Source organism: Triticum aestivum, chromosome 6B, assembly GCF_018294505.1.
Source record: "Triticum aestivum cultivar Chinese Spring chromosome 6B, IWGSC CS RefSeq v2.1, whole genome shotgun sequence".
In the NCBI taxonomy this organism is placed as follows: Eukaryota; Viridiplantae; Streptophyta; class Magnoliopsida; order Poales; family Poaceae; genus Triticum; species Triticum aestivum.
Genome location: NC_057810.1, coordinates 7,505,216 through 7,516,303, shown reverse-complemented (window position 1 = coordinate 7,516,303; position 11,088 = coordinate 7,505,216).

Genomic DNA, 11,088 nt, shown 5'->3' with positions numbered 1-11,088 from the left:
AATTTTGTTCAGAGAATTTTAATGATTTTTTTGTTCATAGTATTTAGAAAAAGGAAAAAAATAAGAAGTAGTTTATATATAGTTGAACTAGCTAGTTGATTTAATAAACTAATTTATTTTACTATATATAGAAGTAGTTTGTTTTTAGTAAGTACTACTTATTTATTTATAGTAAGTGCTTAGTAATTGAACTAGATAGTTGATTTAATTAATAAAACTACTTTTATTTAACTATATATAGAAGTAGTTCCCGCGTCGACGTCGGCGATGCCTATCCCGCATCCTCGTCGTTGTCGACTCGGCGGTGGAGTCTGCTTGATCAGGGCCATGTTCGCGACTGGGCTCCGCCGGGTTGGTATTGGGAGGTGCTACCTTCCGGGGGACGTAGGTTGGTGAGGAGGCAGCCCGTTGTTGACCCGATCCTTGTTTGGTGGCGGTCGCGTGGGCCAGTGACGGTTGTGAGGCATCCGGACACCGCGGAGGTGGTACGTCACCGTGTCAGCGAGGAGGACGAGCACGTCCATCGATACATGGTTGCATTGGAGGGGAGGTTCGACAATACTTGGCAGGTTCTTCAGGGATCTCACTGGAGCTATGATCATGTGATGGTTCCTTATCTTTGGGTGTCCACCGCCCGCGTCGATACCCGTCGGACGCTACGGTTCTAGTTGTATTAGTGATAATATTCGACGATGTACGGACACCAAGAGATGATGTACTTTTGCTTATAATTATTGAATGCATGCTAATTTGAATACTATACTTTATTTTATGATTTGGTTTTGCTTATTTTATGATTTGGTTTTGCTTATTGAATGCTCATATTGGATAAGTTATCCTTCATTCCCGTGTGCTAGACAATTTGGTATAATAATGCATTCGGAAATGAAAGAGGAGCTACGTACATCGATCATCGATAATCGACCTGTGATTAATAATAATGATCTAGTTTAATATTTGAATTATGAACGTAGGCCGGAAATGTCGTACTCATCGGACGACGAAAACCGCCCGGGGGAGTGTGACTGGTGCCACGACGACCGAGGTATCTGCGACAGGTTCATTGAGCTGGACGAAGATCGGCGCTTCAGCATTAAGCTCGAGGAGACCTGCGATGTTCATACGGTACGCAACGACGACAATATTTTTTTCGTAATTAAGCACGACTTCAACTATTTTAACGTGTATTTTTCATCTTTTCCAATTCGACTAGCTTATCCCATGCTTTGCAAGACGCTATGTCTTGGAGAGGATGGGTTTTGAAGACCATTAAAGTTTCGAAACCAAAAAAATTATCCTAAGTACCCATCATGGTGTGGATTTTCAAGTAAAGCTGTACAATGCTCAGAGTGTAACCCATTTTGGTTGCAAAAATTGGGATGCATTTTGCAAGATGTATGGTCTTGATGAGGGTATGGTTGTCACCATGGATCTTGGTGATCCTACAATCGAGCAAGAGAGACCTTCGATTTGGGTCCTTGTGGATACATCTCCAATTCTTCCCTCATGTGAGCTAAACATAGTTATTAAGTAATTTATATTGTTTATTTCAAAATATATAGTTGACAACTTATCTCCATTGACAGCTTATTTTCATTCTTCAAAGAATGTGCGGAAGATGGTAGACAGAACGTACTACACCGAAGGCTCCAAATTAACTACTGATGATCATGTGCTAAGAACAATTATGTAGGGTTGGGTTCGATGACTATGAGGATGATGATCGTATGACTTATTATTAATAACGAGTAGAAGTTGTATGATGATGCATGATTAGTAGGACTTGTTATTATATATATATGATTATGTATGATGCAAGCATGCATGAGCATGTTATATCGGCGGGTGCAATGAACATAGCAGCAGCATTGATAAACCAAGGACGAAGATATAAGAGAGGACACTTCTCTCTATTAGCTAGCTATAATAACAACCTAAAAATAACCCCCAAAACCCCTAAAGTAGCCACTTTCGTAAAAACAAATTGACTTTTGGTCCCGGTTGGAGCCACCAACCGGGACCAAAGGCCCCCTGACTGGGCTCGGCGCACAGGGCCACGTGGAGGCACATTGGTCCCGGTTCGTGTTTGAACCGGGACTAATGGGTGGAGGCATTAGTAACGACCCATTAGTCCTGGTTCATGAACCGGGACTAAAGGCCCTTACGAACCGGGTCTAATGGGTGGTTTTCTACTAGTGGATGGCAACGATGGGAGGTTTGTGTATATATTAAAGGAAGGAAATTGTATTCAAAAGGAATGGAAAACCACATGTGACCAAATAAGAAGGAAGGAAATGAATTGATAAAAAAAGCAAATTAATAACGAAAATAAAATCGACTACTTCCGGCAAATACCCAAAATACATTCCGCCAAGTAGGCATGCGATAACAATTAATTTCCACACCCGCAAAAATAAGATAACAATTAATTTCCTAGACCACAAGGTGTTGATTATTCTTTTTTTAGAAAATGGGATAACATCTGCATTGAAAATCTAGCATACACGCTAGCCACAATATCAAGGCATTTTTTTGTAGTCATAAAGATCATGCGAGGTTATTTCATACTATAGCTTGAGAATGTATTTGTAGTCAAAAAGATAATGAGGGCTAGCCAATGAGTAATGGGATGAAACAATTTTTTTTCCTTCCTCTCCTTTCACTGTTTGGAGGGAGTAGCTCACGGATGACGGCACTCACGTCTATATCTCAATGAGATTAATTTTTGAAGTTTTGTTAAACACTTTTTTCACTAGCGCAGTTGAATGATAGTGAGTCATGCGATGGCCGAACTCATCATCTTAAGATTAACCATATGTTCACGGTGTTCCTATTAGGCGTACACCACGACCATTGTCCGCGGGATGGGAATGACGATAAGCGATGATACATGTGGGACACTATTCAAATGCACGACATGCACCTACTGGGATTCTTGATCTATGCTTATTACACTAGGTCTCTATGACATTATTTTTCTCGCATTACAACGCACGAGTGTATGACAATACGGCACAAAAGCTTGGACCTTATGGAAAGAACTTCGGATGCCAACAGATAGCAATAGCGTAACGGCTCATTAGTTTAAGTCTCCATGACATGGCAAATCAAGCGATATCTGACATAGTGCGCATGAAAGTTGACTTATTTTTTGCTTCCATGTCCGGAAACAACCACACATTCTTTAGCTCGTCGATGAAGAACTTTGAGTGGTCGTTTGATGAGAATCTGACATCATATATCAGGCCATCTCTAGTCTATCCCCTAAAATTTTAGAATAATAAATGGCCGAGTATTCTTTATAGGAGTATTTTAACTTCTCTAAATTTTAGCGGAGTTTACAATTGGCTCATGCATTTCGTCGAACACTTAATATGCGTCTCTGCGGTGAGCAACGACGGTCGTGACAACGCCGGTGCCGCTGCGGCCTATTCCACTCCTCCTACTCCAACTCCTTCGTGCAGCGTTAACCTTCGGCTCTGTTGCATATGCGCCCTTGCCACCCGCACGCATGCTCCGGCGGCGACAAGACGGAGAAGGCGGAGCTGTGGCGCGTGAAGCTGTGGTTGGTGGTCCCTGAGGAGTGCGTGGTGGTGCGGTACATCCGGACAGGGGCGCCAGGGGTGCTTTCACGGCGCGTGGTGGCGGTGTTCGTGCTGATGACCATCGCCGACATCAGGTATCAGTGCACGGACTACCAGCGCAAGCTGTTCCGCAACTATGACGGGCGCCTAGAGTTTGCCGGCCTCAACTGAGCAACAACTGGGCCGCGCTTTGGCCCAAGACCGGCAAGCAGGAGGTGTGGATGAGTGCCATGTCGAGGCTCGCCGCGCTGTACAGCCTCATCGCCCCGACCCAGCTTGCCCAGCTGCCCGACACACCTGTCTAAGCCTCTCCGTCCTTTTCTCATCTCAGCTTTTTTTCATCTACACATTCTGGTTTAGTACCACATCGGGTTGCTCTTGAGGAAAAAGCGTGTGAAAAAACTATAAAGGCAACTGCTACCGATCAAATTTGTCTGAACCTGGCCCTACCAAAACATGTGGCATAAGCAGGTTTGTCTAAACATCGGTTCGTTCTGTCAGAACCTTTGACCGAACCGAATTTTTAGTTCAAATAAAAATTAGTTTTCTAATTGTAGAGAAACATATCTGTTTGTACTTTTATGAAACCAAAATTCATTTTGACCCCAAAAACCGAATAGATAACATGTATAATGTATTGGACAAAACAAATCATGAATTGAAGGAAATTTTCACAAATTTTAGAAAATGGAAAAGAAAAGAGAAAAATAAGAAGAAATAATGAAAATGAAAACAAGTAAAATCAAATAAAAAAGGCCAAACAAAACAAAAAAAATATACCGAGAAGGTGCACAACAAGAAGAACAAAAGAAGTAACTAGACACGACAAGCGAGTTGTCGCGGTTAGTTATAGTGGGTGGAAGTTAACAAAGAGGTCGAGAGTTCAAATGCTACCTCACGCACATATTTTTTGAATGTTAAAAAAGAAAAGAAAAATAAATGGGGTTAAAAAAGAAAAAAATATGGGCCAGGCCCGGACGGAGATAAAAAAGAAAATATAGAAACTGATGAAAACCCCGGCCCAGCAAAAATGACAAAAAGACAGTCCAGGACGCATGGAAAATAGGAAGAAAAAGAACTATTACTAAACATATTAGGTGAGTCAGCTGAGTTGGTTGTTCTGTACGAAGTAAACACAGAGGTTCCGAGTTTCAATATCACCACACTATATATTTATTGAAGGATGAAAGTGAGTTGAGCCCATGATAAGGGTATGTGTGCGCTGGTTAGAAATATATGAAAATGGGCTGAGATCATGATGCGGGGGTGTGCGCGCCGGTTTGTATACATGTATGTACAGCTAGGTGGGAATACCTTATGATCAAATGACCATACTGCCGTTACACGGTTTCTGAGGAGGGGTGTACCGAAGCAACACTTTGTATTGTTTCCAATGGTGTCGCTATCCATCAAGTCGTGACTCAGACTAATTGTCGTTCAGGTCAGTCAGCTCAATGAAACATATGATCAGTTCACATTTTGTCATTCCTACAAAAAATTCTTCACTTTTTGTGTCTTATGTATTGGACTGCAATGTTGTATTTTTTTCGCATCTAGAGATATAAGACAACAAAACTTTGTTTGGACCTTAAGAGTACGTTCAAAAGTCATTGTACTTATGTTTTTCTATTAAATCTGGGAACAGCCTCGTATTCTTTTATCTAGTCGATGAGAACTACTCCCTCCGTTTCTATATATAAGTCTTTCAACAAATTCCACTGTAAACTACATATGGAGCAAAATGAGTGAACCTATACTTTAAAAGGCGTCTATATACATTCAAATGTAGTCTCTACAGTGAAATCTCTAAAAATACTTATATTTAGGAAAGGAGAGAATACATGACAACAACTTTGAGTGGTTGTTGAGTAGAGAAACATGCATACTGATGGCAGCATTTTAAATGATGACATCAAAATATTCATAATAAATTTTGAAAACACCTAGTTAGACATGGTAGATGAAGAATCATGGAGAAAATCGATCAAAGCACATATCATTTTGGGAGTTTTCATGCGACGTTCCATTTAGCCCATCATTTTGATGACCTAATTTGGTTCGCCGAGCGAGTCAGATCCAACCTAACTTGCCCAGAGATGCGGACCCTGGCAGGCTTCCAAAGAAGCATAAAAGACGTGTTGCGAGGCACCACACCACCACACCGCACGCACCGTCATGGCTGAGAGGGAAGAGCAACCAAAGCCGGCTTGGAAGTAACGAGTTTGGGCTGTCCTTATTAGTCCGATGTCATAGCAGCTCATAATTATTATTTTTTATCTTATCTGGTTTGACAAAATGGCTGGCAAGGACGGAATGGAGGTAGTATTGTCATGGGGAGTGGAAAAAGCAACAGCTTGGAACAAAATAACAGAATAGTTCTTTTTAATACAATAGCACATCCCCACACAGGTATATACACTCATTCTTATGAACACATGCATGCACACGTTACCTCTATGAGCACCTCCAAGATACTGAACGGGCACAACATCTTAGAATAGACAGTCATTACAAACACCTTGCATTCAACAGGAACATGTTCTCTAAACTTCCAGTGAACAAAGATCACCGAAAAGTATGAAATAAATCTAGAAAAGTGCAAGGACTAGTGCCAAGTTTAGGACTTAAACCTCGATGAGATGGTTTCGAATGGAATAGTTATTAATGACATGGGACAGTTTACCTGCCACAATTTTGTATAACAATACAGACACAAAATCTTTGACCTGGACTCTAGAGCAGCCGAGCAATTATATTATGGAATAACCTGCGGATGCCAACAGCTAGCAACAGCGTAACGGCTCATTAGTTGAAGTCTCCACGACATGGCAAATCAAGTGATATCTGACATCGTATGTTTGAAAGGTTGACTTGTTTTTTGTTTCTATGTCCGGAAACAACCACATATTCTTTAGCTCGTCGATGAGAACTATAACACAACAACTTTGAGTGGTAGAAACTGAGATCATATATTAGGCCATCTCTAGTCGATCCCCTAAAATGTAGAATAGTAAATGGCCGAGTATTCTTTGGAGGAGTATTTTTACTTCTCTAAATTTTGATAGTTTCTACCGGAGTTGAAGATTGGCTTATGCATTTCATCGAACATTTGGTATGCGTCTCTGCGGTGAGTGAAGATGATGGTGACAAGGCCGGTGCCGCTGCGGCCTATTCCACTCCTCCTACTCAAATTCCTATGTGCAGCGTGAACCTTCGGCTCTGTCTCACATGCGCCCTCAGCACCAGCACGCATGCTCCGGCGGCAACATAACAGGGAAGGCGGAGCCGTGGCGCGCGAAGCTGCGGTCTTTGCCCCCTGAGGAGTGTGTGGTGGTGCAGTACGTCCGGACAGGGGAGCCGGTGGTGCTTTCACAGCGCGTGTTGGCGGTGTTCGTGCTGATGACTGTCACCGTCTTCAGCGATCAGTGCACGGACTACCAGGACAAGCTATTCCACAACTATGATGGGCGCCAAGAGTTTGCCGGCCACAACTAGGCCACAACTGGGCCGTGCTTTGGCTTAAGATCGACAAGTAGGAGGTGTGGACGACTGCCATGTCGAGGCTCTCCGCGTTGTACCACGGAAAATCCTATTCGCCGCTCGCTGCGGCAAATTGTCGTTGTTTCGTAGAAGCGAGCGAGCGAACGTTCGGGGATGGGCCAGCCTGTTTAACGTTGCACCGATACCGATTTTGGGAACCTTCTCAGATGTTCCCAGCCGGTTTTTCCTTGTTTTGGGAACCTTCTAGAAGGTTCCTGAACCTTTTTTACTTTCATTTCTTTTTCCTTTTCTTTTTCTGTTTCGTTTTTCTTTTATTTTTTGTTTATTGTTTCTTTTTCTTTTCTTCTTTTTTGTTTTCCTTTCTCAAAAATGTTCCCTTTTTCAAAATATGTTCATATGTTCAAAAAATGTTCGATTTTCAAAATTTTGTTCGTATTTTCTAATTTTGTTCCGGAGTTTCCGGAAATTGTTGTGTTATAAATTTTTAGTCAGTTGTTTCAAAAAATGTTTTCTATTTGAAGAAAAAATCACATATTCAAATAATGTTCACTTTTTGGAAAAATTGTTCGCTTTTGAAATTTTGTTCAGGAGTTTAAAAAATGTGCGGTTTTTCAAAAAAAAATTGGAATTTCAGAAAACGTCCCCATATTCAAAGTTTTCATTGATCCAAAAAATTCGTGCTTTTGAATTTTGTTCAGAGTTTCAAAAAATATGTTCCCATTTCGTGATTACAAATTTTGGTCAGAACTTGAAAATGTTCAGGTTTCATAAAATGTTCAAGAATATTAAAAAATGTTCACGATTTCTAATTATTCGGAATTTCATGAAAGGTTCCATTTTAAAGTTTTTGTTCATAAATTTAAGACATATTCGCAGTTTCAATTTTTTTTCCAATTATCGTGAAATGTTTCCACTTTTCAAATATGTTTTGTTGAAAAAATCAAAAAAATATTTGCGGCTTCAACATTTGTTCAGAATTTCATAATTTGTTCACAAATTCAAAAAAATGTTTATGTTTTTCAGAAAACAATATTTTTGTTCCATTTTTCTGCCTTTTCAATTTTTTTATGTATTAAAAAAATCTTGTCGCCTCTTTTTTCTTCAGAAATTCAATAAATGTTGGCACTTTCTTGAAAATATAGATTAAAAAAACATTCAACCTAGTAACTAATTCAGTTTCGCTACAATAGCTACTTCCGATTCGCTAGAGTATATACCATTCCGGTTCCACATCTATGGTTAGTTCTTTAAATGATGTACTGCTTTGTTGGCAGCAGTACTCGTTAGCCCGAGTGGCTAGTAGTGCTTGATAGTATGCAGGTCTCCGATTTGATTCCTGGGTCACGCATGTTTCCTTTTTCGTGCTATATTTTTTGTCCCGTGGTAGAACTCAATGGGCCGGCCCAGTCAGGTTCCTCTCTGTGCGCCAGGCCGCCAATTTGACGCGAAGCGCGTCATATTGGGGCTCCCCTATACCACCTTATCGCCCTCACCCAGATTGTCCAGCTGCACGACACATATGTCTAAGGCTCTCTATCCTTTTCTCATCTCAGGTTTTTCACCTACACGTTTTGGTTTAGTACCACCTCAGATTGCTCTTGATGAAAGAAGTGTGTGAAAATACTATTAAGGCAGCTGCTACCGATCAATTTGCCTAAACCTGGCTGTACCAAAACATGTCGCATAAGCAGGTTTGCCTAAACTCTGGTTCTGTTCGGTCAGAACCGTTGACCCAACTGGATTTTTGGTTCAAATAAAAATTAGTTCTCGAATTTTATAGAAACAAATCCTTTTGTATTTTTATGAAACCAAAATTCTTTGTGACCCCAAAAATAGAATAGATCGCATGTATTGGACAAAACAATTCACTAATTTGATCAAAGTTCAGAAATGAAAAAAAAAACATTCACTCGGTTGAAAAAATCCCATGGATTCAAAAACTATATTTCATGTATTTGAAAAAAGTTCATGAATTGAAGGAAATGTTCCCAAATTTAAGCAACTAAACAAGAAAAGAGAAAAAGAAGAAGAAATAAGGAAAATGAAAACAATTAAAATTGAAGAAAAATAGGGCAAACAAAACAAAAAAAAGACTGAGAAGATGCACAAGAAAAAGAACAAAAGAAGTAACTGGGCACAAGAAGTGGATCGTCACGGTTGGTTATAGATCAATCCTACCTCACGCACATATTTTTTGAAGGTTAAAAAAGAAAAGAAAAATAAATGGGCTTGGCCCACGACGGAGGTAAAAAAAGAAAATGTAAAAACTGATGCAATACCTGTCCTACCAAAAAAAACACAAAATAGAATCTAGGAAGCATGGAAAATTGGAAGAAAAAGAAGTATTACTAAACATATTAGGTGAGACAGCTGAGCTATTTGTTCTGTTCAAAGTAAACAGAGAGGTCTGAGTTTGAATCCCACCACACTCTACATTTGTTGATGGTTGAAAAACAAATGAAGGTGGGCTGAGCCCATATTGAGGGTGTGTGTGCACCAGTTTCAAAAAAATGAAAATGGGCTGAGACCATGATGCGGGGGTGTATGAACCGGTTTGTGTACGTCTATGTACAGCTTGTACGTGTCACATATGGAAGTGGGTATACCTTATGATCAAATGACCATACTGCCCTTATACGGTTTGTGAGGAGGGGTGTACCGAAGCAACGCTCTATATTGTTTTCAATGGTGTTGTTATCCATCAAGTCGTGACTGAGACAAATAGTCGTTCCGGTCAGTCGGCAATGAAACATATGATCAGTTCACATTTTGTCATTTCTACAAAAAATTCATCACATTATGTGTCTTATGTATTGGACTGCAATGTTGTATTTTTTCGCATCTAGAGGTAATAAGTCAACAAAGCATTGTTTGGACCTGAAGAGTATGTTCGAAAGTCATTGTACTTATGTTTTTCTATTAAATCTGGGAACATCCTTGAATTGTTTAGCTAGTCGATAAGAACTACTACATCAAAACAACTTTGAGTGGTTCTTCGATAGAGAAACATGCATACTGATGGCACCATTTTATATATTATGACATCAAAATATTCATAATAAAATTTTAAAACAACTAATTAGACATGCTATGATATGATGAAGTATCGTGGAGAAAATCAATCAAAGCACATTAATTTCAGAGCTTTCATGCGACTTTTCATTTAACCACCATTTTGAAAACCTGATCTGATTCCTCGAGCGAGTCAGATCTAGCCTAACTTGGCAAGAGATGCGGACCCTGGCAGGCTTCCGAAGAAGCACAAAAGACATGTGGCGAGGCACCGCACCACCACACCGCACAGCCATGGCTGAGAGGGAGGACCAACCAAAGCCGGCTTGGATGTAACGAGTTTGGGCTATCCGGATTAGGCCGATGTCATTGCAGATCGTAACCATTTTTTTCATCTTATGTGGTTTGAAAAAATGGCTGGCAAGGACAGAATGGAGGAAGTGTTGTCATGGGGAGTGGAACAAGCAACAGCTTGGACCAAAATAACAGAATAGTTTCTTTTAATACAATCGCACATCCTCACATAAGCATATACACTGATTCTTATGAACACATGCATGCACATGTTACCTCTACGAGCATCTCGAAGATACTGAAGTGGCACAACATCTTAGGATAGACAGTTATCACAGACACCTTCTAGTCGACGGGAATTCCTGCTCTAGACTTTCAATGAGCGAATATTGCCGAAAAGTCTGAAATAAGTCTAGAAAAGTGCGAGCACTAGTGCCAAGTTTAGGATTTAAACCCTGATGGGCCCATTTCGAACAGAATAGTTATTAATGAAATTGGACAGGTTACTTGCCACAATTTTGTATAACACTACGACACAAAAAGCTTGGACGAGAAGTTGACCATTTATATTATCGAATAAATTGCGGATGCCAACAGCTGGCAACAGTGTAACGGCTGATTAGTGCATTGAAAGGTTGACTTGCGTTTTTTCCATGTCCTAAAAAACTTTGAGTAGTTGTTGCTGAGAAACTGAGAT